Source organism: Mytilus californianus, unplaced genomic scaffold (assembly GCF_021869535.1).
Source record: "Mytilus californianus isolate M0D057914Y unplaced genomic scaffold, xbMytCali1.0.p SCAF_1, whole genome shotgun sequence".
NCBI classification, from domain to species: Eukaryota; Metazoa; Mollusca; class Bivalvia; order Mytilida; family Mytilidae; genus Mytilus; species Mytilus californianus.
The window spans coordinates 103631588-103640036 of NW_026262581.1; positions in this window are offsets into that span (position 1 = coordinate 103631588).

Here is an 8449-nt window from a genome sequence, read left to right on the forward strand (position 1 = left end):
ATAAAAGTTATATTCATGTAAATGAATTTGCTAGTGTTAGTAAACTACAACATCAAAAGCTCTGATTTGTCAGAAAGAGCTACTTTTATATTATTCTCAAAGCTGATTGGTTGAATTTTTCTGTGTTCATATGTTCTCAATGTTGATTGATTGAATTGGCATAAGTTCTCAAAGCTAATTGGATGATGAGACACTTACTATACATGTTATGGTGACAACTTTCAAATTCATCACATCAATAGTGAGAAATGTCACATAGACACCCTGACCTTGACCAGGTGTACTTGTATGAACATCAAGTTTATATGAGTATGTCAGTTTCCAAGTAGCTGTTAGTAATATAGGTCACACATATTTGGTCTATATAGTCAATGTAAGATGTCCATCTGACAGGAATCACTTTATCTTGACCTTGTTTTCATGGTTCACACGAAGGTTTGTTATTAAATGAATTTCTAAATGAATTTTTCAGTTAAAACAAGATAGAAAAATTTCAGATATAAAGATTTCTGGCAATATACATGTGCATCTGAACTTTTTCTGTGAAAAGGTCACAACTTCAAGTTTAGGGTTTCAAAAACAAATTATGTTTGTCAATTTCTTATTAATTTTCCTATCCATATACCAACAAGAGACCACATGCTGAAATGTCTAGCTTCATTTACTGATTCTGATTGAAGTCTTGTTATAGGTATAACCATGGAAGTATAATACTTCCATGGTATAACATAAACTTAACATTATCAATGATCCATGATAGGTCAAAGTCAAGGCCTGGTGAATCCTACAAGACAGACATTTTTGCCTTACATACATACCATACACCAAATATAATTGATCTACTGCTTATATTATATGAGAAACATCATAATTAAGGAGAAGTTCAAATGAACCCTACAAGACTGATATGTATACCTTGCAATCATTCCATACACAAAATAGAGTTGGTCTGTTGCTTATAAAATCTGAACAAGGGACTTAATCTCAAAAACTTCATGTTGATCAATTATCCATTACAAACATGTTCACCTAACAATCATTCCACACACAACATATAGTTTACTTATAGTATCTGAGAAACAGATTTAAACTTATAATAGATCAATGAAGCATGAGAATCAGATGAAGATCAGATGAACCCATTAACACCTTACAATAATTCCATACATTAAAAATAGCTGACCTACAGCTTATAGTTTATGAGAAACAGACCAAATAAAGAGCACTAAAAGTTGACCAATGAGCCATGAAAATGAGGTCAAGGTTAGATGAACTTGTCAAACGTGTAAACCTTACAATAATGACACACCAAATATAATTGACCTATTGCTATAGTATCTGAGAAAAATAATAACCAAAAGCTAAACATTTATCAATGAACCATGGCATTAAGGTGAAGGTCAGATGAACCTTGCCAGGCAGACATGTACACCTCGCAATACAATCATTCAATACACCAAATAGAGTTGGCATGTTGCTTATAGTATCTGAACAAGGGACTTAATCACAAAAACTTCATGTTGATCAACTATCCGTGACTAACATGATCACCTAGAACAACCTTTCCACACACAACATAGAATTGACATATTACTTATAGTATCTGAAACACAAACCCAATCAGGGAAATTTATAATTGAACAATGCGCCATGAAAATGAGGTCAAGGTCAGATGCACCTGTCAAACTCATATGTACACCTTACAATCATTCCGTACACTAGATATAGTTGACCTGCTTCATCGTTTCTGAGAAACATAACCAAAAGCTTAATATTCCTCGATGATGTATGACATTAAGGTCGAGGTCAGGTGAACCCTGACATACGGACATGTACAAATTACAATCAAACCATACACCAAATATAGTTGACCTATTGGTCACATTATCTTAGAAACAGACCTAATCACCAATAATTGATGTTGAACACTAATCCATGAAACGGGATCAAGGTCAGGTAATCCTACCTGAAGGACAGACATACCTTTATACAAAATTCATTTTACCAAATATAGTATTCCTATGATAAGAGAAATAGTCTCTTTAAAAAATGTTTTCATAAACGGTAGCTGAACCATCAAAATAAGACTTTGCCAGACGGAAATTTCAGAACATAAGGCATCTGTAAACAAGATAAGAAGTATCCAGGTCTTCTACCTTCTAAAAATGAAGATTTATGCAAAAATATAACCCCGCCGAGAAAGAGATAGCGACCCTTTCCTCCAAATACCTGATCTAATTAAAATTACATATTTAATTGCTCCCGTTCCTGATATGTCGCGCATCTAGCTGATGGAAAATAATTTAATTGCTCCCGTTTTCTAATATGTCGTGAGTCAGATTATTGGAGCAAGTATAGATTTGATTTTCATAAGATTGCCGAATACAACATTTTGTTTGGGGAATTAGTATTCCACTTTTTCCAGGGATTTTTACCTCACTTGGGCTTAAAAGACCATGTGAGCTATTGTCATCACTTGGCTTCAATCGTCGTCCGGTGTACACTTTTTCAAAGATTTTCTCCTCTGAAACTAAGTACACTAATTTCAACCAAACTTTGCATTCATTGTCTTATGTCATAATAGATGGTGAAAATTTGACAACATCAGAATGTCAAGTTCTATCTACTTCCTATTTTCACCAAAACTTATTAGATGACTCCTAACGGAGTTGTAATCAGCAGAGACATATACACATACACATATGTGTATATATGTCTCTGTTATCAGCAATACAAGATCTACATAAATGCCAGTATGACTGAAATTATTGGATAAATCCTAAAGAGTATTTTAGTGTTTTTGCTATTATCTCGAAACTATAATAGATAGGTAGAAACTGTAAACGGCAAAAATGAACAACAATACAAGATCAACGAAAATGCCAATACAACTAAAGATTTCTAAAAGAGAAGCGAAAGATACCAAAAGGACATTCAAACTCATAAGTCGAAAATAAACTGACAACGCCATGGCTAAAAAAGAAAAAGACCAACAGACAAACAACAGTACACAAAACACGACATGGAAAACTGAAGACTGAGCAACACGAACCCCACCAAAAACTTGGGGTTATCTCAGATGCTCCGGAAGGGTAAGCAGATCCTGCTCCACATGTGGCAACCGTCGTGTTGCTCATGTTAGTACAAACCCGGTAATAAGTCTTATTCGGTAGGTCACATTCGCCGATTCGGGGAAAAGGGGACTGGATTGTAGTAACGACATTTGGAACATAACCGCTATCATCTGTAAAACGGATATTCCATAACGGTCAACCAACTCGTGATGGCGTCCGTAAAATTTACGAAGGGATGATTTAAATTTCAAGTTTTTTTTATAACTGTATATGTTGTATCCTTTATCTCATGGGATAGATGCGTTCAACATAGTCATTGGCCTTAAATGACGATTTGTGTGTACTAATTTTCGTGAATGTAGTAAACTTTTTCAAGGATGTACTTCTCTGAAACTGATGAACCAATTTCAACCAAACTTTGGGTGAATGATCCTTAGGGTATCTTATATAAATGTTTTGGTTTTTTTTAATTCCGTTCAGCCAACCAACATGACTCCCTTTGCTAAAAATAGAACAAATGGGGACTCTGAAAATTCATTAATCGTCTTATAAAATGAAAAACATAATAGAAATGGAAAATCTGACAAAGAACATAAATTATGAGAATGTCAAGATCTACCTACTTCTTATTTTCACCAAAATTATATGATTCCTTAAAAGAGTTATTGCCCATACATGATGATTTTTTTGCTTCTTCAAATATGTGATTGATAGGTATAAAATTAACACTAATAGCAAAAATGATTCGGTAATATAAGATCTACAAAAATGCATTTTTTTGCCAATTATCTTGAAAATTAAAATAGTTGTGTAGAAATTGTAATAAATAATCAGCTTAACATGATCTACAAAAAAAAAACAATTTGACTGAAACAATTGGTGACTATTTAAGTGACGATTTGTAACAAATTTTCGTTTTTTTCTTCTTTTCCAATTATCTCGAAAAGTATGAATGATAGGTAGAGATGTAAAAGGCAAAAATGATCAGCCACACAAGATTTCAGATAAAAATGTTAAAAAAAAATAATAAAAAAAAAAATGAACGACTCCTTAAATGGCTGATTTTCATATATATTGTATAAAAATAAGGAGATGTGGTATGATTGCCAATGAGACAACTACCCACCAAAGTTCAAATGAAGTGGATTTAAGCAATTATAGGCAACCGTACGGCCTTTAACAATGAGAAAACCCCATACCGTATAGTCGGCTATAAAAGGCCCCGACATTTTCATGTATATTATATAAAAATAAGGAGATGTGGTATGATTGCCAATGAGACAACTACCCACCAAAGTTCAAATGAAGTGGATTTAAGCAATTATAGGCAACCGTACGGCCTTCAACAATGAGAAAACCCCATACCGTATAGTCGGCTATAAAAGGCCCCGACATGAAAAATATGAAACAATTCAATTGAGAAAATTAACGGTCTAATTTATAAACGTTGAAAACAATTTACAAAAAAACAAATATGACAGACATTATGACTGTTATCATGGCTTGAAAACTACAATAGATAGGTGGAAAAAAATAAGCATACATAATCAACAATTCCAAGATCTATAACGAAAGTAAACAGATGCCTTAATTATGTTACGAAGTTTCCTTCTTTCATAATTATGTCAAAGTTCTTGACCTCATTTTCATGGTTCAGCGACTGCTTAAAACATTTTTATATTTTTTTTTGTCATGTGAATTTCTCACATATAATAAGTGATAATTATATTATATATGGGTCCCTTGCAAGGTCTACATGTCCGTCAGACAGGGTTCACCTGACCTCGACCTTATTTCATGGATCAGTGATCAAGGTTAAAGTTACGTAATTATAAAGGTCCGTTTCTCAAATACTATAAGCAGTAGGTCAATTATAGTTTGTGTATGGAATGATTGTAAGGTGTACATGCCCGTCTGGCAAGGTTCATCTGACCTTGACATCATTTTTATGATTCATTGATCAATGTTAAGTTTTCCTGGTTAAGTCCGTTTTACCGATACTATAGCAATAGCTCAACTATAATTGTTGCACGGAATGATTATGAGGATTATAAGGTGTACATGTTTTGTCTGTCGGGGTTTATCAGACCTTGATTTCATTGTCATGGATCGTTGATAATGTTAAGTGCAGTAAAACCTTTGGCTTTCACCTTTATCCTTAAGAATTCCAAAATAAAATCAATCATGGCCAGTAAACCCCCTTTATATCAATATAACAGAAATGTATGTGCCAATAACATATAATTAAAAAAAAAGTACAAACGGTGTTCGGTGTTTATAATTTGTATACGTCAAGATGTTCGAAAATTAGCATAGCTAGTGACGCCATTTTACACCCGGCTGCTCAGTCATACTGATGTGAAGGATATATTTTGTTATCCGAAATATTTATTGAATTTTGTTTTGTTTCTTAATTGTTTTGTATTTTTGTTTTTTGTTGTTTGTTTTTTATCAGTTAGTGTTTTTTGTTTTTTGTTTTTTTGTTGTTGTTTTTTTGTTTCATATTTTTTTTTATCAGTTTGGTGTTGTACACTTTTCAGACGCATATATTTAGACCGAAAAGCTGGTCGTGTTAATCAATATTCGAATTTTATAACATGAAGCAACTTCTAATCACACAAATTATAACACTTATGGAAATAAAATGCAAAGAAAAATATAAAAACAGCATCAATTTGCCTGTTTTACTCATTGCTCTATTTTTAGAAACGGCGGCCATGTTATTGATCGGCGAGAAGTTTAAACTGAACACCTAAACGGGTAATATATGACAGCCTGATCAACGATTTTTCGTTTAACTTGAGACATAAAATATACCAGGTGCCTTGGTGAACGAGTGGTTTCATTAGTTCATTTACAGTGATCACTATCCGGTTGATTATAACGTTTCAATTATGTGTTCAAATCCCTCTCGTGGCAAGGTGCGTTCGACTCCGATCTTTACTGACTATAGGGTTGGCTGTTTTCTTATCCATGGTCGGAGGTTCTCGATCTCTGGGTACTCCGGCTTCCTCTGCCAATAAAACTGGTGTGTTGAACGTGGCGTTAAACACCAACAATCAACCAATTCCAATTGATCAAAATTCGAAGGAAGGTCGGTACAAACAACGAGGATAATGACAAGAATAATTGGAGATTATACCCAAGACTGATTATGATGAAGTCTGGTCTCTAGACGTTTGGATTTTCGAGTTCTGACACTCTACTGCGATTGGCCTATTTTTCGCCGATTGACCTCAAACTCTCGCTAAACGAGCACGTTTGGAAGGTCTTGAAGTGACTGAAGCGTTCCGTGTCTGGTTACGATTTGGGATAACTGTAACTCAGTAATATATGCAGTATATGTGTTATAGTATTCTCATTTAGATTCGTTATAGTTATGAACTATAAAACAAAAGGTCTAGAAAGCTTTTAACCGAATACATACATAAAATATACATATATATACTCATATGGTCCAGGTAATTGACACGATGAACGTTGAAAAGGTGTCACGTTAATTAAGAGCTCCCAAAAATGAAATTTTGACTTATTCAATCATATGGACGTCATTTTTACATGATTAATTTAATAGAGTGAATATTACTTACAAGTAAGAATTATACATGTAGTAAAATAATTTTGATTGATTTGATTTTTGGTGTTTTAACGCCACTTTTAAGCACCGCTTTTGGGCTATTTCGTGGCGGCCAGTTTTTATGGAGGAAGCCGGAGTGCCCGGAGAAAACCACCGACCTTCGATAGAAAAACTGACAATCCTAGTCAATTAAGATTGGAGTCGAGTGCACCCGCACGAGCGGGGTTCGAACTCACAACCTCAGTGTTGACTGGCTATTGATTACAGTAGTAACTACTTAAACCACTCGGCCACCGAGGCCCCTAAAATAATTTTAACATGATCATTATTGATTTGTCCATACGAAACGCAATATGTCGACTTTGGAAAATTACTTCAAGAAATATCTAAACGAACTGTTAAACAATACGTAAATTGCTTAATTCACAGTCAGGCACTTTGGTCATTGAACCCTCTTTCTTTTCTTTTTAAAATTTCTTCCGTTATTTAAATTTGTTTTTATTAAATCATAATTTCTTAAAAATTTCTTAATGTTTTTAGTAAATTTGTTCATGTGTTAATTCTTGCTCCTATTCATACGATCCTACAATGACAGTAAGATCGCATGAATAAGAGCAAGAACACATCAATTTAATGAAAATAATAAAAAATAAGAAGAAATTTTGTTTTCGAAATGATAATTAAAACACTAAGAAAACAGAAAAAATGCATGCCCCAAACGCATGTGGTTTCACTTATGGACGGATATCGGCAGTATAAAGCCGATTTGAATTGACTCTTAGCGAATGCAAGATAACAGATACACCAAGATTTAGACAATATGTAAAAGATAACTTGAAGAATTCAGATAGTAACTTGTGTCGTTTTTTGTTCAGAGAATGACCTGTACGTGTGTTCTTGCAAAGAGAGATAGAATTATTCGAAAAATACCTATATGGCCTAAATACTCGTATGGTCCGGCCCATTAATAACCAAACGAGTAGAGTATACGCATATGGTCATGATCATACGCGTATGGTCCAAATACTCATATGGTCCAAATACTCATATGGTCCGGAACATCCACACATACAAATACACTGAAATACAAATATTTTTATTGGCACAATCTCATTAACAATAAATGGTTAAGACCTATTGCATATATATAATTATATTAATTGACATGGTAGAATATAAAGTTACATGATAACATATCATGATAGAATGAAAAGTTACATATTGATGTATCATATTAGTTCACTATATAATTCCTCATATTTAGACACTCTGACATGAAAGAGGAAGACAGTCTAAGTAATAATGCTGAGCTATTGTTAACCAATAGAGATATTTTTTCATCAGTGGTAATGTTACGGTGTACGTCACATATGTCACAGTGCTATCTATGAGTATATAATTTATTAATAATTCTAAAAGTTTCAATAGACATTGTACACATTCACGGATAATACTCTAAAATCAAGGGAAGACGTTATATTTCCGTTTAGGCTCATTAGTTTGAAAGGAGCTGATTTCCTTAAAACGTTTGCTCATTCTGGCCTTTTACCTCTGGGTCAGGTAAAAACCCTCCAATTATTGTATGCAAAAAAGACGGAATTTTTGAATGTCCATTCCGACATCGTTTGTGGTATTTATCTGTAAAATCTGAGTTTTATCAGTTTTCTATGTTTTTGTCTGATTTTAAGATATATTTTTCATTTGAAAACCTTGTCTGAAAGAGTTTTTTTCAAACATTACTATTTATTTTTTAGCGTTTGTTTTGTTTTGAGATTATTATAGAAACATTACAATGCAT